The sequence below is a fragment of the Gobio gobio genome (genome assembly GCF_949357685.1).
Source record: "Gobio gobio genome assembly, chromosome: 15".
NCBI classification, from domain to species: Eukaryota; Metazoa; Chordata; class Actinopteri; order Cypriniformes; family Gobionidae; genus Gobio; species Gobio gobio.
In genome coordinates, this window is record NC_137108.1 from 11794791 (window position 1) to 11819641 (window position 24851).

General features: G+C 39.6%; 1 long non-coding RNA gene across 1 annotated transcript in view; it reads right to left on the reverse strand.

Moving 5' to 3' along the window:
• Positions 1 to 1106: 1106 nt before the first annotated feature.
• Positions 1107 to 24851, reverse strand: part of LOC307138419 — a 161193-nt gene continuing 137448 nt past the window's right edge. Inside the window, exon 6 of the long non-coding RNA XR_013818019.1 lies at positions 1107 to 3221. This is a non-coding gene — a long non-coding RNA (uncharacterized lncRNA). The remainder of the gene's footprint in view (positions 3222 to 24851) is intronic.

Below are 24851 nucleotides of genomic sequence, written 5' to 3' on the forward strand. Positions count from 1 at the left end.
GTCCACAATTATCAGTCAGACTATGTTCTAAAACTCCTTTTCAATAGATGCTTCCAAGATGCTGTACATAATTGCCTACAATACAAGTTTAAAGCTAAAGCTGTAAGACTCTTCTTTTGTAAGTTGCTTTGGATAAAGTACTTAGGCCTACATCCGTTAACACATTATCGGCTCAAAAAGGTAAACTGCTTATTTTGTGATAACACATTAATCTGCTTTGTGGTGAACAAAAACAAACAGATGTTGATCACAAAATAATTGATGGTACCCTTTAGACATTCTGTTGACTATAAGTAACGTTGCACCTACATATCAACTTATTCTACTATCCCTAACCCCTTATTCTACTTACCCAACCTCCACCCCTAACAGTCTACTAATAATCAACTAATACTCTAATAAGAGTTAGTTGACGTGTATAGGTGCAATGTGACTTATAGTCAACAGAATGGGCCCTCTTTTAATGATCTAAGCGCATGGTCTAAAGCGCACGCCGCACTATTCAAGTGCACTTAGGGCGTGTCCGAATCCACTTTTTTATCCACTAGTTTAATGATGGAAAAAACGTTCTGAGCGCCCGGTGGATGGTCTAAAAGGCTTGTCTCTATTCTCTCAATGAGTAATGGGTATGTTTTGGGCATAACATGCAATAAACCAATCAGTCTCTCATCTCCCATTCCCTTTAAAAGCCAGTTGCGTTCGTGCCATGGCGGAATTTGCAAGCGGAACAACTGAACGCTTCTTTAGCTAGTGGGTAAATGGACCTGCTCGTCCAATCACACCTGCTTGGCTAATGGCGCAGTCGTTTTCAGTTGCCTCAAAATAGCAATGCACTACCAATGCGCCTGAACACACCTCGTTTTTAGACCGGCATGCCCATGGCCGCACAAATGGGCGCAACTGCATTTGCTATTTAAACAACGTGGCACAGAATGTGAAAATGATAACTGTGTCAGGCTTAAACTAGCAAAAAACACTTGCATTGCTCCTGGCGCTGCATTGCGCCGGGTGTTTGAGAGGACAGTTAAAATAAGGTATAAAATATAGTATAGACCTTCAGTGTATAGACCGGTAACAAGCCTAAAACAGACCAGAACTCTTATTTTGAAATGTCTATTGTTTATTATTTTCAGATGCTCATCCAAAAGGTAAACATCATCATAATTCATTAACATTGAATTATGATGATGTTGATCATAAGCAATAAATGTGAGGTATTCACTGATCATGAAAACATCAAGCTGTGTTTTAATTTTGAAACTAGCAGAACTCACCTTTCAACACTGACTTAAAGGGATAGTTCACCCAAAAATTTTAATTACCCCATGATTTACTCACCCTCAAGCCATCCTAGGTGTCTATGCTTACATATTTAACACGTTATAAAGTGTATTATCTAGCTTCCAGCAGACCGCCTTCCGTATTCAACTAACAAAAAAAGCTTAACTGGTGCGATGATGACATTGGACGTAACGTAAGTGGTTTGAACTGCGAGAGGCACTACACTTTCTACGTAAGTTGAATATGGAAGGGGTCCACCGGAAGATAGAAATTTTACTTTATAAAATTTTAAATATGGATATTGTCATACACACCTAGGATGGCTTGAGGGTGAGTAAATTATGGGATAATTTTCATTTTTGTAAGTGGAGTGACAAGTAATCAGCTGGGAAATCAATATGGTTGTGGCAAGCACTGACCTTTCTACAATGGTCATGTAAAAAAAATATTCAAATCTGCTTTTTGATTGAGAGCATTGCATTGTGGAAAATTCACATCAAAAATAGGCCTCAGTATAACATACTACAGTAGCCTACATAAAGTAGCAACAGTAAGAGCTATTCTAAACATAGCAGACATATTCTAAACATAGCAGTCATATTCTAAACAATGCCACTTTGGTGCAAACATCTTTAAACAGTACAGTAGGCAATTTTTTTAAATCTTTTTTTTATCAAGCACACACCCAATTTAAGCTTAAATTAACCTAGATTTAAGTTCATATGGTTGTCTAGTGGATACTGGACTGAATGCAGAAAACACTCACAAATGTTCTTTGTATTTTGCATGAATTCATTATAAACTGTAGTTTCTGATCAAGGCCTTTGAAGGATTTTTGAAGGAGAATTTGCCCTGCAGGTAAGTCTGCAGTGAAAGCCTGTTTCCCTCCGCCGTTATTCTCACAGAATGGAGCCCAAGTTTGCTAATTCTAAGAGCCCATGGAGGGCGGCAGATAGAGTCAATGCGGGTATTGGTGAGCTCAGACTAGCGGGAGTACAAATCCCTCAAAGAACTTAAGGCTGGCTGTAGTCCTCCGTTAGGCTGTGGTGGGAACCGAATCAAAGAAAAAGGTGCCTGTAAGGCAGATCAGCCTAGAGCCCAAATTGATTTACACACAAACGGAGAGAAGCAGGAAAGATTTGAGGCGGTAAAATGGTGGAGTACAAAACTAAATGAATAACATTTAGCTACATTTATTTAAATGAGGATGTGAGGTGCTTTCAGACCAAAGAGGACATGTTAATTTTCGAAACATATTTTAACTTAATTCTGCTTCCTCTGGTTATTTTTCAGATGCTGGACCTTACCACCTAAAACCTTAATCGATACAAGAGGAAGTGTGCTCCGCACAAAGCATTTAAATAAAGCATGTATACATCAAAACACACTGAACTTTCTCAGACATCTGAATTGCTAGCCGTGCACTTTCTCGACGTCTCAAGCCAAATTTCTTGACTTCCCTGCGTTTGCTCTCTGCACACTCTGAGAAATCGCCTCAGACCATGTTCCACATCAAAAACAACAGCAGAGAAAGAGTGATTCACCTGCTCCCCTCTCTGCACGTCTAGATTCACAGTGAATCGCTGAGGCACAATAGGGTTCAGAGATCAGCTTTGAAAATAAGTCTAGGGGTCGCAGTTCACCGTGGCTCAACACCCTGTGGCAACTGGAATAGTAATGTAGTTGCTGGGATCCGGCCCGGGCCGCTGTGAAGACTTCCAGTGAGGAGAGGCTATTGTTTATGGGCCTCTTGGGCTGGAGCAGAGCAGAGAGGCGATGAGGCTCCTCCGGCTCCTCTGTGCTGATGCTGGATTTCTCTGGCTCCTCTTGAGGGGTTCAGCATTCCTTTCAGCTTGAACTTTGGCCGTTTACGGTTTCTCGCTGTGTCCTGCCCATCAGTGATGAATGTTCATTCTGAGCCAGGCGCCAAAAAGCAGTTTCTGAAGGAAGAAAACAAAGTACATCATGGTTTGCAATATATCTTAGAGAGTCCATGGATAATGAAGAACTGCAAATAAAATATACATCATACAGAATGTGAATCACCAACATAAACCCAACCGGCAGATGATGGGCTGAGCTCTCTTGCGGTGTAAGTGAATTTTGAGTATGCATAGAATAAAGGACCTACTACATTTGCCCAAATAATCTATATGATGTATCATCACACTCATGGAGTAATATATCCCAGTGCAATGCAACTTTCCCTTCTGTTTCCAGTGTGACATGTGACAAACGAACCAGAAGCAGAATTCCAAAGTTAAATTAAATAAACAAAATAACTAAAAATGTTTTGGAGTTAGTAACCATATGCCACTCACAGAGCACTATGTGATGAGCACTAGGGATGTGCCTGAAGCCGAACAACTTATTTGGAAAGGCACGGATAATACCGTCAAAACAAATAATGAATTTTACAGAATAATAGGAAAAATATTCGGTAGATGTAGTCATTTCTCATGTTTGCTGAATAACAGGTGAGCAGGGGATAGCACAATATTCTACATAACCCTCTAAAATCACTGCGCAGTAATGAGTGTGTGAAGTGAATGAGTGTAAAATCTATGAATGAAATGATCACAGCATGATCGCAAATCAAATAGCCACGTTGCCGTCTCTGTGAGTCTCTTAGATATTAAAGCCTGCCAGGAGAAATATCAGCTAGGATACTGAATCATAAACATTTTTTACTACTTGATATATCTATTTAAATGTTTTAAACGATTTGTACGATTTGGTACACGATATGTTTCTCTCTCTCACTCTCTGCTGGAGCCGGCAAGCCTTTTTTTGTATTCTTTATCATTTATTCAGATTTGCATTTGTTGCATAAAGTTGTTTTAGCAATTTCAACCATTGAATAATTTCTTTCAACTTCCATATTATATAATAAGCTGTTTTATATAGTAATTTTATTTTGAGGTTGTGAATGATTGTCCTGACACATTTGGTTTCTGGATAATAAAAAAAGAAATATTTTATTTCCTTTTATTTAATATATTGTATTATTATTGTTGTCAAGGCATTTTTGTCAAATGAAAATGAAGGGCACAGAAATACATTTAAAACAGGCTTTTCATGTAATTTGTCGGACTTCTGGTTTAAGTCCCGCCCACTCTTGGTTTTATCTGAATACAGATACAATTGTGATTGCTACAGCTCCGCTGCATACCCCTAATGATGACAATTGTTGCGTTCGTTGTTTCACATACTTCTCCTTTAGGATTTAGGATTATGAACATGCCTGTAAAGTGTCAATGCTCTATGTTGTGGAAAGTGCATGAAAAATACTTATTACAATTTTGATGTTTGTGGGTCAATATTAAAGGCAGATGCACAAAATACAACATATTTTTTATATATTTTGTTGTTAAGGGGAGTTACATAAGAAATGCACTCTGCAATGAAGAATATAGCCTGACTCATATTCTAGTCAGAATATGAGTCTGATACTGCTCCATTGGGCTGTGATTATGAAGCGTGTTTCAACCGAACCAAGTATGAGGTCTCTGCAGAACAAAAGTGGGCGTTTCTAAATCCGTGGGTGTTTTCAAACTGATGGGTGTTTATAAATCACCCAATGAAAATTATCCCCTTCACCCGACCCCACCCCTAAACCCTACCCACACTGTGACGTGGGCAAATCATTTACCATTTACCATTCTGTTTATGGCCACGCCCACTGATCTGGTAACTCCTATTACTCTCCTGCAGAGACATATACTCGACCAAACCAGGGCTGCGTTCAGCCCCGACAAAACGTTGCAAAACGTTTTTAAAACGGAAACAGTGCAGCGTTGAACACCCTATTCTGTTGACGCAAGAGTTGTAACTATGGCAGCCGAGAAGGCCATTCTTTGTGTTCTTTTTGAGGAATTTTCGGAGCCTGATGAAATCGATATAAATACGTGTTTAATACTGTAAAATACATGCAATCACTGCCCTTGCCGTCCAGAATAAAAGACAACATCCCAATCCCATTTAATGAACCTTTTTTATCTCCTGGTAATCAATTCTAACTTAAATCGTTTTATTTCTAGTTCTTACTTTTTTAATAGCTTGTATTTTCTTTCTCACTTTATGTCAAGCACTTAATTACCATATATGAAATTTGGTATATAAATAAACTTGCCTTGCAATTAAGCTAAAGATATAAATAAATACATCATCATGTTGATTATATATATATATATATATATATATATATAAACTCTTACGACAATCATGTCTTCTAATACCAGCGGACACATAAAACAACTTTACTTCCATTGTGTGAGCTGTCTCTTTAATACCGCGTGATTTATATACATTTTGCCGCTGATTGGGCTGACATTTTTGACACACCCACCAAACGAGATCAAACGCATCTCAAACCTGTTGCACACCGTTGCACACCGTTTCCAGGAAACATGACGTTTAACCGGAAACCGTAGCAAAACGTTGCGCACCGGTTTGAGCGTTGAACGTGCCCCAGGAAAGAAAATGCCTCTGGACTCAATTGGATAGACCTAAAACCAATCAGAGCAACTGAGCAACGCATAGTTGTCAGCCGAACTCAAATGCACACACGCTGGAAGAAGTAGAAGAAGAAGATGAGTGTAAACGATCTTTGCCAGTGTTGTAAACCCGGTGTTGTAAAAAATAATTTAAGGATACACGGAGTACTTACCAACACGATCATCATTTTTGAGAGAAATAGTAAAGGTGAATGCATATACGAACAAGTTCTCTGTTTAGGATTAGAACGAATTCAACCCAAACGCTCTTTGGTGACGTGCATGATTACGTTACTGTTGAGCATCTGTCGATCATCGTATAAAGCCTGCCCTGAAAATTTGATTGGTCCGAACAGCTCTTGTTCGAGCATAGTCGCTCCACAACGAATCAAGTCCAGACCAAACTTCCCGACCTCAAATGTTGTGGGCGGGGCTAAGTTCGGCTGTCAGGGCATCCAGGCTATGGGGAATAATTAATTTAGCGGGGGAATTGAACCAATGATTTTGCTGTTGCCTCACAGAAAAGGGTGTTTTTCCACACTTGTTTGAAATGTTAAAACATTTGAATAAATGTAAGCCACAATACTCTTTATAATAAGAGTAGATACATTTTTTATTTTTAAATTATTTCTTATTTCTTATCAATTGTTCTTATGTTGTTGTTTTTTTGTAATGAGTGGTAGTTTTTACTTTATTTATTTTTGTTTTTCATAGGGTGATTTTTGGTGAATTGTATTGAATCCAATAACCCTAAACAAAAATCATGACTTTAATACAAGGGATAAGTAATACATCCTGCAGTATTCAGTAAGTAGCGTGCCAGTATTCCCTTCTGAAAACAAATTGGCTTGTAATCCTTTAGCATAAACAACAATATATTGGAGTTACACAAACTGTGGTGTCATTCCTTTGTGGACTAGAAAACCTTTGTGAGTGGGACACATGTATAAGCTCAGAAAACCAATGGTTACATCATCACAATTAGCTGAAAACAGCACTGGCCACAACAAGGGATCATGTGACCATGTATTTCATACAGTCACTACGTTCTCAGAGCAGTCAGAGCCAAAATTTAATCTAAACCATGTCATCATCGAGCCACAAATGTACACATTAATTTACAGCGTACTGCAGTAATTGGTCACATCGGCGTGAGTAAAGGTGATTGTATAGGGTCTCGCAACAGGGGTTGCATCCTGACTGTATGAGTCAGTAGGTACTGGAAGGGTTTCTGGCTACGTGGAGACTGAGAGGAGCCTGTGGTCCAACCACCGGGGTCTGATTTGAGCATTACGTCTAAACATCATTCAGACTTTCTGCACACAACGCCTAGAAGAAAAGCATCACACACTCATAAATTGTCACTTCTCTTAGGTGTGAGACCCTAAACATGGATACTGGAAACATGTTTGCTAGTCAGTGAAATCCTTCATGTTAACAAGCTAAGACTTCTTATGTGATGTTACGCTAGTGGCCTGAATCAATCATGCTGGGCCGTCATCTACAAATATAATGAGCACTGAAGTGTCAAATGTAGGATTTCTGTGAAAGGTATTAGTGTTTCGGAGGCTCCTTGGTGTGGAGGAATTCCATGAAAAAGAGTGAGCGATTGCCATTTGTGACTAATATTGTAAAATTAACTATAAATAAAAGATGTAATCTAAAAAGTACCCTTTATCATATTCAAAAGTTCTCATTAGGCATTCAAGCCAAGTCTCGTTTCCTCTCCAAAGGCAATTAAGTGTGAGCCTTTAAGAATAAAGTAAGCTTGTTAATAAGTTCACAGAGTAATGAAAAACAGCCTTTTCTTTATTGCTGAAGTGAGAATATTGAATCTAATAACAGGGCTGTGAAACATCAGCGACTCTGAGCAGTGCACCTGTCAACTTCTTGGGGTTAAAAATGGAGCCGTGTGTTTTTCTCATTACACACGCAAACCTCAACCCTGACATCTGGGATCTCCATGACAAATAAACAGACATGATTAAATATCATAGCGTAGTGATGTTGACTATATGGCTGTTCATGCAAAGTTTAAGTACTGTCAATGGGAAAAGTCCCTGCACTGAGATGGCAAAAGTTATTCAGGGAATTTAAAGCTCTAGACATTTTAAGCCAAAAAAGGTCCATGTAAATTTTAGAGTTAGAGTTAGGATTATTCAAGATTAGAGAAACGTGGTAATCTGAGGTAATCAAGAATGCTGACATCACCTACAGCATCGGTATTGCAATTCATTCAAATAATGGTAATTTCCTCTGCTTTTCCAATGTGTTTGGACCCTGAGGATTGTCGCTTGTGGCTATATTTTCAGATTATGATGAGAAACAATTGTTCAGTATGTTCTTCCACAGTACACGTGCAAATTCCAAAACCTGACATCCATTCTACCTTCATTCCAGCAGCAGCAGATTCATATGCAATATAGGAGGCATATGTAACACACAGCGGTAATAAAGCATTACACTCGTAGTGTTGCTCTGGGAGCCCGTCGGTGAGAAAGAGCCTGAAAATGGCTGTGGAAACAATTTCCTCATCCACGCCTCAGGCCAGAGATTAAAAAGTGTCAATTATAAATGATGTCAGTCTCACTTACCATGAGGAGCGTTTATGCATGAGGCTATCAGGGAGATTGAGTGGATGGATGATTTCAACATCGCCAGCAGCCATCACTCTGTGCCACTGTCCACCACTGGATGTGACACAGCCGACACATAATGAATTACGTTTGCCAAAATCAACAGTTAAATGCACTAACATTGTTTATTGACTTTGCTGCTCACTCAAACCCCATGCCAACTGCAGAATCAGTGGAAATGCATCTGTACAACTTGACAGCAAAGTCCTGCACGGGTGACCCGCAAATTTTGCTGAAACGGGTGAAAAACATCCAACTGTGTCGGATACGGATGCGGGTCGGGTCAAACAACGGGGAAACACGGGTCTAAAACAGTCACGTGCAAACGTAAAAATATATGTATTAGTGCTGTCAGTTAAACGCGTTATTAACGGCGTTAACGCAAACCTATTTTAACGGCGTCAATTTTTTTATCGCGAGATTAACGTTCTTTTTGGTCTAACAAACTTTGTAGTTTTTTCACATGCTGTTGCAACAACTAGTAACGTTAGAAAAACTACAACACCACTCCGGATGTAGCTAGACCGGAAACAAAACATCAGGCACGCTGCGGCTGCCCGCACTCGTTTGGGCCATTAAAATAGTAGACGTGGATGGCAAGCGTGAGACGCCGAAATGAGAAACGTATTAAGCCATGGTTTAACTCAGGGGTCTTCAACTAAAAGTGCTTGTCTTGAGCGCTGCTTTCTGCTCTGATGGTGCGTAGCCTACACACCAGACGCGAATGAAGCGTTTTGCGCGAGTGATTTAAGTCAATGCAAAGACGCAAATAGACATTCTGCGGCGCGGATTAAGCGGTGTGCATGTCGCGTCATTCGCGTCCGGTGTGAGCGCACCATCAGTCTCTTCTTCACTGCATGCTTGACCGGATGACCGCGCGTCTGGGTCTGAACGTAGTAACAGTGAGCATTGCAACGTTAACTGTTTCATTATGTCAAAAGGCTTCGCGGTCCGGATGGACGCATCTCGCGGTCCGGATTCGGACCGGAGTTCACTAGTTGGCGACCCCTGGTTTAACTGCACTATAGGCGGAGTCCTAGTTTACCTTGCATGTGCACTTTGTAATTTTATTTTGTATCACCCTGTTTTGATCCCTTAGAAAGGGCTGTTGAAGGGGCTGTTTGTGCAACAAAGTATTTGTTTCACCCTTTTATTGATGGGCAGTGTTACATTGTGTGAGATTATTTGCTCCAAGTGAGAATGTTGGTGTGAAATCGAACACTAAAGTATGCCAATGTTGTTTTCAATAAAACAAACATTTGAACAAAGCAAGCCGATCCACTTTTCTATGTTGATACGAGCATTAAAATAAGAAAAAATAATGGGACAAAAAGAAATCAAGGGACATTTAGAATAAATAAAAATGTGCGATTAATTGTGATTAATTGTGAGTTAACTATGACATTAATGCGATTAATCGCGATTAAATATTTTAATCGTTTGACAGCACTAATATGTATATTTTTAGGAACACATCTACAAAAATATGCCTTGCCTGTATTTCAATTTGATAAAATAATTTCAAAACCATATCAGTTTATTTGTGCCCTCCCATGAGTCTCTCACTTTCAAAAAATCACAACCGCGCCCGCGCGATCTGCCTGCACAGCAGTCGTCGAGATGGATCCGGAGGTGTTGAAAAAAAGAATAGCTAGTGGAGATTGTAAAGTTGTCAACAATAGGTCATCAAAAATCAAGTCCAGCGTGTGGGAGAAATTTGGAGTTATCGCAGATCATGGAAACAATATCGTGAAAGGCTTTGCTGCATGCAAAACCTGCCTTAAAGTGTTCGTGTTGGATAGCCGCAGATGTGGAACTTCGTCGCTGAGGAAGCACACTGATAACTGTGGTAACAATCCAAACACAAGCAGTTCTATCGGACAGTTTTTTTCAAAGGGGACAGAACTGAAGGTACCTCGTAGAGATGACAAGGACACCATAACCAAGCTGTCTGTGAGCTTTGTATGCAATGATATTAGACCCTTTGAGGCAGTACACTGTGAGGGATTTTTTGCATTAGCACAAGGGTTGATAGATGTTGGTGCTCGGGCTGGTCATGTGGATGTTAAGCAATTACTGCCTGACCCTACAACGGTTTCTCGTGGAGTTAACAAATATGCAGAGGAGATTCGCCAAAAACTAATTCCAGAACTTAAAATGCTGTTGGAGGGGAGTAACGGAGTTGTTACATTGGACATGTGGACTGACGACTACAGAAAAATCGGCTACCTTTGTGTTACTCTGCACTACATTAACAATAAGTGGGAGCTGAACGAGTGTTGTGTACCTCTGAGTGGGACAGTTCACTGCGTAAAACGTTCATTAAACCAGCCATCATCAGCGCATTGCGTAAATTTGGCATTGATGAACTCCTACTCCAAACTGGTCTACTTGACAGATAGGGGTGCAAATATAGTTGCGGCCCTGCGTACAGTGACCAGATTGAGCTGCGCTGCCCATTTTTAAAACACTGTCCTGTACACTACATTCAAACCATCCCAGCAGGATATGTATGGAGAAGAAGTAACTGCTATGATTGACTCGGCCAAGTCACTGGTGACATATTTCAAGCAGACCAACCTCCAGGCTCGCCTGAAAAAGACTCTCAAAAACTCTGTAGAGACACGTTGGAATTCCCTGCATACAATGCTAGAGTCTATCAGCAGTCAATATGAAGACGTCCGCACACTTCTGGAAGAGCGAGGGGAAGTTGACCGCCTCACATACTTAGATGAAGAGGCCCTCTCTGACTTTGTTGCATTCCTGGAGCGATTTAAGGAAGCCACTAAACCGTTAGAGGCATCGAAAATCCCGACCCTCCATCTAACCATTGTTTGGTATGAGCGCATCAGACGCCACTTGCAAGCTTCTTCAAATGACAGCATGACCATTTCCTCACTGAAGGAGAAATGCCTCAGTATTCTCCAGGACAAGTTCGACATTCATCTTTTACACAGACTTGCAATGTTCCTGCATCCTAAACTGAAAAGTATGAAGCTACTTGCTGACAGTATTGAAGTGATAAGTGTGCACAGTGAGATGCGGCGCCTTGTGAAAGGTCAGTATTAATGCAAACATAGGTCCCATTATTAGACGTTATACCTATTACCTATACCTGCTTATAAAATATATAGCATAAAATTATTGCACTACAGGTTAAACTCGAAAAATTTGAATATCGTGCAAAAGTTATAGGCCTACTTGATGATTATGGCTTACAGCTTATGAAAACCACAAATTCAAAATCTCAGAAAATTTGAATACATGAAATCAATTAAAAAAATACAGAAATGTCGGCCCTCTGAAAAGTATTATCATGCATATGTATAGTTATTTATACTAGTAACTAAATATTAGTTTGCACTGCTACAGATTCTTAACTGCAGCTACATTAAAAAAAAAAATTCCCATCAAACAACCAGACTAACGAATGGCTCGAAATTCAACTCTTTGCATCAGCTGGCAGGATAGGCTATATGAAGGCTGTCATAGCCTACCTTGGTTAAGTAAATAAAATAAATAAGATATAACAAGAACAAGATATAAATATTTTAAACACTAATACAAAAAGGAAAGAATAATTCGTTGCAACCAGACAACCGGAGAACAGATATATTAAAATACTTAATTAAAATATTAAAATATTTTATTTTATTGTCTTGTATTTTATTAAAATGAATTAAAAATAAAAAGTCGCACAGAGTGAAGGCTAATTCACACAACATCGGGTCATGTTGAGAGAGAAACATGTGCGCGTTTCATTGTTGTAAAAACGGCATTTTATTATTTGATACATTCAGAAGTAGTGTAGCGTAATAAAGTACTATATTAACATTATTAACATGTAGGTTATGTGCATTTTACTTCCCATCACTGTATGACAAATCCTTCAATTAATGGTATTCAGAAAACAACAAGAATGAACAATATAAATAGTCGTATAATAAAAATATTCATAGTAGCATATAAAAATAGCCTATATATTGTGCCATTTATTACAAATCAACATTTATTTTAAACACCAATCCTAAATTAATTTATTTGAATTGAAACTGTATCGACGTTGGGCTCGTGCAACTCTCGTTCTGTCCAACGTTTCCATATTTGCAATGTAACATTTGGATGCTAACTATTTATGTAAAGATGGCTTCAATTACTGAAATACACAAACTTTTGCACGATATGATATTCAAATTTTTCGAGTTTCACCTGTAGAATGTTTTTTTGCATTTATTATAGATCTTAAGGATAAGCGTGGAAGTCCTGAGCAGCAGTGCCACCGCCCCCACCGCCCCCCATGTGTGGTGTGTAGGGCATGTTTAAACCCGAAATTGTCAGATGTAGGCTAAGCTAGAGTAGACGAAACTGTGTGTGGCAGTATAGTGATGTAGCCGCGTCTCGCGTCTATTCGATTGGTAAAATTGTATTACTCAGTTTTGTGGTAGCCATGCCATGTTCTTCATGATGTAGCCTTTTGACAGCTTTGGCTGACGTTGTCGTTGTGCTAATAGTGGTGTAATGACTTCTGTATGACCTGCCAATAAACGTGTCTATATGCTAAACTGATTTTATTTCGGGTGCGGGTCGGGTGTCGGTTCTATTTTAAGCGGGTCGGGTCGGGTGCGGATTTTAATTAGTGCTGCTGTCGGAAAACGGGTCAGATGCGGTTTTAAGCACCGCGGGTACGGGCGGTGCAGATTTACAAAATCGGACCCGTGCAGGACTCTGCTTGACAGTTTCCACATTGGTTCAGATTCTGGAGGTAGCGCAAGCTGCTATATGTTGATCTTGTTTGTCGAGATAGCGCTAAAGCTCTGGCAAAGTGCTTAACTTGGACTTCAAGGACATTTGTTTCCTCTTGGACAGGAGCCATTTTAATCAGAACCGTGTGCATAAAGTGGGCTTATTTAGCAACTGACGTGTTGCTTTGAATATGTGGCCCCCCTTGAATCCAGATGTCAGAATAAAAGAATGCCTGCACCCTGCGAAGGTCTTCTTTCTCTGTCCCAGAAAACCTGAGAGGGAAGTGAATTCCCACTGAGCAGGAGCATGGATCATGGTAATTGCCAGCGGTACCTTGGGGCCAGAGCAATGAGCTCATTATTTTTCCCAAAACCCTTAAGTCTCGCAAAACAACAGCCGGCCGACTGTGGCTCTCGGTGGGAGTTGTGGGCGTGTGTTTGTGTTTGTGCATGTCGGTGTCGTCTTCCAGGCATCCACTCTGCTGAAGCGTCTGGAAGTTCTTATTGTTTTCATGATAACAAGTCAAATATAGCTAGTTACAAAAAAAAAAAAAAACTCTCTCACACAGCCTCACATCGTTGACTTAAAAAGCAACTCATTCCCTATTTGTTGCATCTCTCTCAGTGAGGTGCTGAGAAATACAGACTACAGTATTCATCCCTCTATCCATCAATCTATATGTCCATCCATCCATCCATCCATCTCTAAAAGAACAATATCTCTTGCAAAGGTTTTCATAAAACTCAAGCAGAGGAGGCTGTCCAGAGAGCTGTTGTGAATGTGCACTCAGCTTTCCTCTGGAACAGAGGGTTGTCGCTGGCATTTTTCAGTACCCAACAGATTTAATGCCAAGTGGAGCTACACAGTGTTTAATAGAGAGTCCTTTCAAATCAATACAGCTTGATATATACTAAACAGGGCAATTATATTTTAGACAATTTCACTAATTTCTATTTTTGGTCAGAATTTATATTAGGTGTCTTTAACTATATACTTGTACAATGTATTTTTTTTGTTATTTTGCAAAACATTGAAGCAGGATACAGGTAAGGCTAGGGACAGGTTTGGTGGTATGGGTAGGTTTAAGGTGTAAGAGAAGGGTCAATAGTGTAATTATAGATATAATTACAGAAAATAATTATAGCTGTAATTAAATGTATACAGTTTTTAAAATATGAGTACAGTACACGTGATTGAAGATGAGCGTCAACTGTGCGCCGCACCGATCTCGTATCTCTCACGCAGGAGCTCGGATGCATAAAAGGAGGAGCGACGACAGTGAAAGACGAGAGAGGACTAGGCCTGGACTTTATGTTTTGTTTGGTTTATGTTTTATAGTGTGTACGGCAGTCACCCATGAAGAGGCTGCTGTTTTTACGTTCAGTTTGTGTTTATTTATTAATTAAAGTATTTGAACGTTCGCCGGTTCCCACCTCCCTCTTCCCATGACAATGAACTTTGTTACAAATATATATATTCACACCGATCAGGCATAACATTATGGTGACATGACTAACACTGATTATCTCTTCATCACGGCACCTGTTAGTGGGTGGGATATATTAGGCAGCATGCAAACATTTTGTCCTCAAAGTTGATATTGTTAGAAGCAGGAAAAATGGGCAAGCATAAGGATTTGAGCGAGTGGCCAAATTGTGATAGCTAGACGACTGGGTCATCTCCAAAACTGCAGCTCTTGTGGGGTGTTCCCGGTCTGCAGTGGTCAGTATCTATCAAAAGTGGTCCAAGGAAGAAACAGTGGTGAACCGCCAACAGGGTCATGGGCGACCAAGGCTCATTGAGGCACGCGGGGAGCGAAGGCTGGCCGGTGTGCTCCGATCAAAAAAAGACGAGCTACCGTAGCTCAAATTGCTCAAGAAGTTAATGCTGGTTCTGATAGAAAACCATCAGAATACACAATGCATCACAGTTTGTTGCGTATGTGTCTGTGGCCTCTCTCAGCAGGATAATACTCCCTGCCACAAAGCAAAAATGGTTCAGCAATGGTTTGAGGAGCACAACAACGAGTTTGAGGTGTTGACTCGACGGGTCAGAGCTGTTTTGGCAGCAAAATGGGGACCAACACAGTATTAGGAAGGTGGTCATAATGTTATGCATAATGTTAATATTAAAAGATGTGGCTACTTGAAAAATGGCAGTCAATGGAGAAACAAGCTTTTGTTCTGTACTTACAGCATCTACCTAACAGGGATATAAATGCATAAAAAGGCATTGAAATGAGCATGGATCCATCCATCATAAACATACTCCATATGGCTCCGGGGGGCCTTCTGAAGTTAATCAATGGGTTTTTGTAAGAAAAATAGGACCCACTTTAAATTAGGTGGCCTTAACTACTATGTACTAACATTTAAATAAATAATTTGATACAATGCACTTATTGTGTACATACATGTTGTACTTGTTGTATTGTACTTACATTTTAAAAATCACCTGCATGTAATTACATTTGTAATACATTTCTGTAGTTACATTTATAATTACACTGTTGTCACTTCCCTTACACCTAACCCTATCCTTAAACTTACCCATACCACCACACCTGTCCCTAACTTTACCCATATCCAACCTCAATATCAGCAAAAGTGTTTTTGCAAAACAATATGAGCACAATAAGTACATTGTACTTATTTTTGATGTAAGTACATAGTAGTTAAGGTCACCTAATGTGAAGTGGGACCGAAAAATATCCATATTTAAAACTATAAAACTATAAAGTAAAATATCTTCCGCCAGACCGCCTTCCGTATTCAACTCACACAGATCTGGCTTTTGTGTGTACACGCATTTTTAGGATGAAATCTATGGAAAGTTTTATAAATGAGGCTCATTATAACCAGCTAAATGCTGACCCCTTAATGACACACACACACACACACACACACAGAGAAAATGTAACAAACATCTGAGGTTGATTGTGCTATATATCACTCGTCTAATTGGGCACTTTATTTATGACGGAATACTCTTGATAGTCTGAATTCAGAGTAGATTCACTAAATCAAACCACCCATTGATTAAAATCATGACAAAATAAGTAGTTTAGTCTGACATTTTCTTGGGGTTTCATTCGCATTTTCTTTTATTTGAGTTTACTTAATGAGCTTCATTCATAAAATATAAGCCAAACTTGAACTGCAACATTCAATTCAATGCAACATTTTACAAAACATTCAAAGCAGGATTTATACAGAAATTTGTTCTGCTCATATTTTTCACTGTTAGTTTTTGTCTTGTCTTGTAATACTTAAAGTTAACAGTAACAGCCTTCATCCTAAGCCAGAGTTGTATTGCCAGAATGAGAATGTAAACCAGTGGGTTTGTAAAGTCTAGTCAGAAACTGAACTACACCATTCCACAAGCATCTTTCTTTATTGAAAGTCATTCAAAGTTAACGGGCCCTATCATACACCCAGCGCAATGCGACGTCAGGCATGACACAAATGTCCAGTGCCACGTTATTTAAATGCACTCATGCCCATCTGTTCACCCATGTCTGAAAACGAGGTGTGTTCAGATGCATTGTTGGCGCGTTGCTATTTTGAGGCAACAGAAAACGACCAACAAAAACCTGGTCTAAAGTCAATGGCGCAGTATTTTTTGTTATATGAAGGGCGCATTAATAATATGCGCCTATACACTCTGCTTATCACACACACACAGGGATGCAAAGCAGCACACAAACATTTTTAAATATTAAAAATTTAATGATTCACTGTAAAATCCAACAGTTGTTCTTACTAAGACTTTTTTAGTAAACTTTACTTAATGTCCAATAATTTGTTGACCTTACTTAAAACAAGTAAGTAATCTGAACTATTTGCATGCTATGCCTTCGTTACTTAGAAAACTCAAGTAAACATTACTTGACTGGTTTGAGTACCATTTTGCCAAAGCAAAAAAACAAGCGGGTGGACGGGCGGACGGGCAAAGTGTTTTTGAGGCGGGGCAATTTTTTCTAGACTTATCACCCATTTCCTCCACTTCTTCTCACCATAATTGTGATTAGTGTTCCCTTTGGTTGGACATTTGGAACTTCATTCATATTATAGTAATTAACTTCCTATTAATGCAGCAATGCAACAAGAAATTGATTTCAAAACAAGGGAAGTAATATATATATATGTATATATATATATATATATATATATATATATATGTGTATGTAATATTTGTCCATTAATGATATAGAACATAACTATTTTCCATGTCAAATAATGACCTTTTAACATTTGTTTTGCTAATATTTATGGCATAACCTTTTAATTGAGTTGATATAATCCCTCTATGTTTGTCACAATATCATTTGACCATGCTCGAGTGGGTCACACACACACTTCAACATTCAGCATGCAAAACACAACAATGGTAACAAGGATTTTTTTTTATTTTTTATTATTAATACGACCTTTACTATTTTACTTGCTGTCATTATTGGGGTTATACTGACAAAAGGCAAATAGTAAAATAAAGGCAAAAATAGTAAAACGAAGCAATTAATTTATTCATGCCACAATGCACTCTGGGAGTACACTTCTTCAGATCCCAGATAGAATTAAGTTGACAAAACTTAAACGGTTTAAGTAAGAACAACTTAATGCAATTAAAAAGATAAGTGAAGTAATTAAACAGCGGTATTACTTAAAATTAAAGTTTTTAGTCTATTCAACTTAAAATAGTTATTAGAACGACTAATATCTTTAAATAAATTTAACTCAAGTTTATCAAGTAATCATTACTTAAATTTTTTAGGGCAACCACTTTCCTCAAATTTTTTAAGTAAACTCAACTTATCCGGTTTTAGAGTGTTCCTCTCTGGAGAAGCATCCAGTCTTTCCGCTCGCAAATTCCGCCATGTAAATAGCGAATCTGCCATGGTGCAAGTGCAACTAGCTTTTAAAGGGAGTGGGAGATGAGACTTGGTTTATTGCACGTTACGCCCAAGACACACTCGTGACTCATAAAGAGACTAGGTACAACCCTTTTTGACCATGCGCCTGCCACGACTACCATTCCTCTCCATCGTTAAACTAGCAAAAGTAGATTTGGGCACGCCCTTAGTTCACCTGCACAATACGGTTCAGACCATGTGCTCAGATCATTAAAATAGGGCTCAACATGTTTTCTGACCAAATCAAATGAAAAAACAAGCAATATTTAAAATAACAAACATTTCATTTTATTTGATATTTTACTGACTGATGATCTTCCCGAGGGTTTTATTTGTCCTGTCTGCACTGCCACAGCTCATCACTACCTCTAGGGAAAGTCTGAGATTGTGCTTATCACTGTGCTGTTATTAAGTCACATGATATTTACAGCTCAGGTGATTGGTTCAAAAGCCTCTGTGCCCAGAAATACACTGATCCTAGTTCAGCAGCAGAGCAGGCAGATATTGAGAGCAAGTTCCCACACCCCTGCCTCTCTGTCGGATCAAACCCTGTATCCAAGGATCAGTGGCCTGCCTGAACACCCACGGTCGCGGCAGGCAGTAGACGCAGGCCCTCGGGCTTTCATGTGCCGAACAGGAAGCAGGCGGTGGGAATTAGACTGCTTCCAGTGGATGACATCTCTCTTTTATCCTGCACTGGGCTGCAGCTAAATTTCACTGTATGACGTCCACTCACTCTCTCCACACACAAGACCTTTAAATGTAGCTGCTTTGCCTTAATCTCCTCACCATTAATTACAGCCACTGCACTGATCTCTGACAGTGAAACAGACTATCATCATTATAGATCTCATTCACTAGCTGAAAACATTTCACATGGCATAATCCTTCAGATTTTTACGGGGTTTACGTCATAACATTATCTCACAATATATTATTATAGCTTTTATTAACTAATATTAACAGAAACAACTTTTGATCTTAAAAATGTATTAGTAAATGTTGAGATTAACATTAACTAAGATTAATAATAAAAAGTGTAGAAGTGTTAGTTAACTGTAGAAGTCTGTGTTAACTATAATGTTCTTAACTAATTGTAACAAATGAAACCTTTTAAACACATGAACATTTTTGTGGAGCAAGTTCAGATAATCAGCTTTTTCTCAGGAGAAAAATCTAAGAAGCAGTAAAAATCTCATGTAATCTCATTGTTATCCAGAAGAAATGACTGAGAACAAGATCGAATCTGTGCCGATGCTTTATGCTTATGCATGTGTGATAACTGAGCTCTTTGTGGCTGACGGTTTATTTCAGATGGACAGAACTGAAGCAGATCTCTGCACAGGGATGACTCTGATATGACGATCATTTTATAAGAGAGCCAAACAGATTAATCCCACTCCTAGGAGGTTTGTGTAGCTACAAATATTCCCAAAGCATTACCTAAACCTGGAGATTTTCCGATTATGTTAGTGTTACACCAACTACATCACTGCCAATAGAAGAACAAGCCAAAAAAGGACAATCATTGAAGAGCATTAACAGCAGCAGTTTTGAAGCTGGTCTTGCATTAACAGGTGGTCCTGCTCTTGGCAGTCAGTGTGGATTTCTGCATATTTCAGGCTTCTTGCCAAGTACTCAACTGTCATACTGCCCTTCAGAGGTGGGTGAATAAGTTATTTACATCCGATTAAGGCTGAATTCCCACCTGAGAAAAGAAAACAGAGCAAAACAGCACATTCTGAGTGGTGAAAAAAGTCGAAAAACAGTTTAAGAATAGACTTTATGATGTTGATTTATTCATTTTAAATTGAATAAGTGTGTTTCTTAAAGGGATTATAAATATGAATATCATGTATTTCAGTAGGGTTCTATTTAATCACAGCCATTAATTTTAATATAAATGCTGGTCCCTTGACATTCCATATAATTAGTCATTACCATGTTATCATTTCTGAGATATGAAATGAAATGCTCTTATTATTTTGAGCTGTATTTACTGCATTCATTTTGCAGAAAGAGAAAAAACGGATGGAAGCCAGTACAAACAGTACAGTAAAAATATACAGTATAAAACAGTAATGTGAAATATTATTACAATTTAAAATAATATATTTTATAATATAATTAATTCCTGTGATTCATTCCACAGCTGAATTTTCAGCATTATTACTCCAGTCTTCAGTGACACATGATCCTTTAGAAATCATTCTAATATGCAAAAGAAACATTTCTTATCATTATCAACGTTTAGTATAATTATCATTCTGGAATGTGGAAACTGGCAATTTATAAAATACATTTCTCATCCCATTAAATACACTTATCTGTCTAGTTTATATAGAAATAATATTATGTCACAGCTTGGCTGCAGTAATAATTGCAAAACGAAGAATTGTTCAGAAGGAAATAGACTTTAAAGAGATACTTCACCGCTGGAAAGATGAATGTGTATTTAAATTGGGTCATTTATGTAGTAGAAATGTGAAATTATTTTAGAAGTTGGAGCCTTCTAGACTGAGAAAAGCCAGAAAATGTATTTTTGGCTCATGTGGATGAAAGACATCAACTCCAAGAATGCACTTGCTTCGCTGCCCTATGAGGCCACTCCTAAGACACGGCTACCGGTTATCACTTGCCCACCGCAGCACTGCCCCCACCGTCGTGTTCATTTTATAGTAATAAAATAATTTAGTTCAGTTCAATACAGTGTGAGCCAAACGAGAGGCAGATTTCATTCATCACTAGAGCGAAGAGCTGAGCTGAGCTAAGCACGGCATTCATTCACGGTTGCACAGTCATTCACAGTGCGTGTCCAGTCTGGTGCGTTTTCAGTTCATGCCTATGGAAGCTTAACTTTCATAGGAGTTCATTGAAAACACTCGCTTTGCTCCGCACCACCCCGTTATGAATGCAGAGTGGCCGTTCCCATTTACATTCTGTGAGTGAGATCCCACCCCCTATGGGCGGGTTGAAAACATTCAGAACTAGCTCCTACTACTGGCTGTAGTCTCTAGCCTCTGGTCAAAAAAGCCTCCGATGATGCAAAATGACAATATTTGCGTCATCAGAGACTTTTTTTCCAGACATAAAATACATAAATCTCTCATCTAAGGGGGATATGAGGGCGGGAAGCGCAATCATTTGAATATACTACAGGGTTTCTACAGATAAAAAGCTCAATGCTAATCGCTCAAGTAACATAATACAGTATAATAGTAAAACTCAGACTAGCACAGGAGAAAACACAACTAACAAAAGACGGCGCAGATCAAAAGGACAGAATAAACGGAGGGATTATATACATACAGAGATAATTAATGTAGAAACAGGACAGGTGTGGTTGAACTAATTAGCTAACTAGGAGACTAACTAGAGAACAAATGATCAGTGTTGGGGAAGCTACTCTGAAACAGTAGTTTGACAAGCTACTTATAAATTAAAGTAGTTAAACTACAGTCAAGCTAACCTTCTGAAAAAGTAGTTAGATACATTACAAGTTACTACCAAAATGTAGCTAGCTACATAGAAACTACTTTGAATTATTTATTTTTTTTTACAATTAAATTGCATATTTACAAATAACTGAATAATCGTTAAGGAAGAATGTTTTCTGTTGAATGTTTGGGGTTTAAAACAACACAATGCAATACAATTATGATAAGAGTAAAGTTTTATTTTGTAAACTATCCAAATATACAGTACTCTATATCTCAAATTGACTGTCAAAGTGCAAAATCGCTACAAATGTCATGTCACATCAATGCAAGAACAAAATATAAGCAACTTGGATACACAGGAGTAGACAAAAATGCAGGTAAACTCACAACACGTGCAGTGACGCATCATACAGTGTGTGATCAGAGACACATATCATGCGCTGCTTGCGTGAACATTGTGGAATTCATTCTGAAACCTGCGCGACCTATTTAATTTGATCAGAGCCTTTGCCGTAGGATAAAGTAGTGCACTAAACTATCGCAATATTGTTTTCTGTTCAATTGACAGATGCTTTGCCAGTGCAATGCCACAAACACCACATTAGTGATCTTTCAGGTTTTTTATAAAACTGGTGGGACAGATCAGAGTCCTGCACGGGTGCGGGTACCCGCTGGTACCCGACGGGTGACCCGTGAATATTGCTGAAACGGGTGAAAAACATCCTACTGTGTCGGATACGGGTGCGGGTCAGGTCGGAAAAGGGAGAACATGGGTCTAAACACGGGTTTTAAACAGTCACATGCAAACGAATATAGGCCTATATATAAAAATATATGTATGTATATTGTAGATGTGTTCCTAAACATATACATATACATATGCATATACAAAAATATGCCTTGCCTGTATTTCAAGTTGATAAAATAATTTCAAATACATATCAGTTTACTTGTGGCCCTCCGAGAAGAATCACAACCGCGCTCGCGCGATCTGCTTGCACTGCAGTCATCAAGATGGATCATGAGGAGTTGAAGAAAAGATAGCCGCAAATGTGAAACTTCATCGCTGAGGAAGCACGCAGATAACTGTGGTAACAAAACCAAGCACAAGCAGTTCGAACAGTATATTTGTTATGTTTCCTGAGTTTGGTCTCTTAACAACACTGTCTTAGTAGCCTACATTAAGCCACGTTAAGCGTTTTCTTATAATGGTTTTCTATGGGAGGAAAATGCTTAACGTGTAATTAAACGCGTTGCATTCATATTCTGGGCTCATCTGATTTTTTGTACATAGTATACGTTATTAGTATTAGCCTATGTTTACTAAGTTTGGTCTCTTAGTAACAGTGTCTTACCTACATCAAGCCACGTTAAGCGTTTTTCACATTAAGCGTTTTAGAATGTCCCTGCTGAAGTTGTCCTTGTGATAATGGTCGTGTAATAACTTCTGTATGCTGGCAATAAACATTTTTGTAAGTGTGTCTATAATGTGATATTCTAAACTGATTTTATTGCGGGTGTGGGTCGGGTGTCAGTTCTATTTTATGCGGGTCGGGTCGGGTGCGGACTTTATTTAGTGCTGTTGTCGGAAAACAGGTCGGATGCGGTTTTAAGCACTGCAGGTACGGGCGGGTGCGGGTTTACAAAATCGGACCCGTGCAGGACTCTGGGACAGATTAAACTATGGCGGATATTTGTCGTGGAGATCTCCACCATAGCTCCTGCCTCCCTTGATTCCGCTGTGGGGCATCCTCCTGGCTGTACTCTGGGTTTCCATCTGACTTCTCCTGCTCCTTTCTCCCCCTTGGCTCCTCCCACCCTCAACTCCCCCATGGACTGTTTTGCCTGCTCTTGCTGGGTTACTTCCCTCTCCAGCTCCATGTCCTATATATATATATATATATATATATATATATATATATATATATATATATATATATATAGCAGGATAATCAATTTAAAAAGGCTATTATTCACCTGTATGTGCTTGAAGTCTTCGACGCAGACAGCGTTTTAATCTTTTGTTTGTATAAATCAAGTGTAACCTTTACTAGTCGATTCGTGTGAAGTTATCAACCCACTCCTGTAAGTCCTTTACATAATCATCAGACGATCACTCTCTGTGAACCGTAAAGCCGCAAGATGCGCAATGAAACAATAGATCGCGGTAACGCGTGATTTTAGTATGTGATCAAATAAGAAGAAAACACTGTGCTGCTTCAATGCATTGCAGGCTTGTCAAAACACAAAATGGAATGTAGCGGAATGTAGTTTTACATTGCTGCACTGCTACTTGCTGGAAAAAGTAGTTAGCTACTGGAAAAGCTAAATTGTTTTAAAAGCAGCTGAGCTTCTGACAAGCTACTGAAAAATTTAGTTAAGTTACTTGTAACTTGTAGTACTACTCCCCAACACTGCAAATGACAGCGAACATGGGCAAACCGAAACTGAACAAAGCACTGGAGGACTGAACCAAAGCACTGTATTTAAACAAAACAGAAGCATAACCCTGAGAGTAGCCCCCTCTCCTGGAAGGCACATCCTCATGCCAAAAAGTTTCCATTTGAGGAGGGAGGGGGCTCTGGTGGAGGACATGGAGCTGGAGAGGGAAGTAACCCAGCAAGAGCAGGCAAAACAGTCCATGGGGGAGTTGAGGGTGGGAGGAGCCAAAGGGGAGCCAGGAGCAGGAGAAGTCAGATGGAAACCCTGAGTACAGCCAGGAGGATGCCCCACAGTGGAGTCAAGGGAGGTAGGAGCTATGGTGGAGATCTCCACGACAAAGCTATTAGGATGACGGATGGAAACGGAGCCGATGGAAAGGGAGCGCAGAAGGAGAGCAGATGGACCAGATCAACACCACAGACTTCGGAGGCTGAAGTCACAACCATAGCAACTGAGGGCCGAGGTGGAGCCTCAAGGAGGGCGAACACAGATGGAGCTGTAGGGGTGGGTGGAGGCGATGTATCAAGATGGAACTGGAAGATTGTGGAAGCCCAGTGCAGCCGCAAGTCTGATGGTCCCAGGTGGAGCCGAGGGAGGGAAGAGCCAAGGTGGAGGAGTCTGGTCAGCAGGCCGAGGTGGAGTGACAGGACCAGCACCTGGAGGCGGAGCCAGGGGATACCTTCTTTCAGGAGGATTTGGATGCCGGAAGGCCCAGGGTGGATCCACGCCACAGAGGAGAGGCAGAGGAGGAGGAGCTGATGGACTGATGGGAAACAGTGGAGACTGGGCAGAGGAACTGGCTGAAATTTGAAGAGGAGGAGGAAGAGGGAGGCTGGGAGGGATCATAGCAGACGCAGGAGAATTGGAGATGGGCGGGACCAGCATTGATGCAAGAGAACTG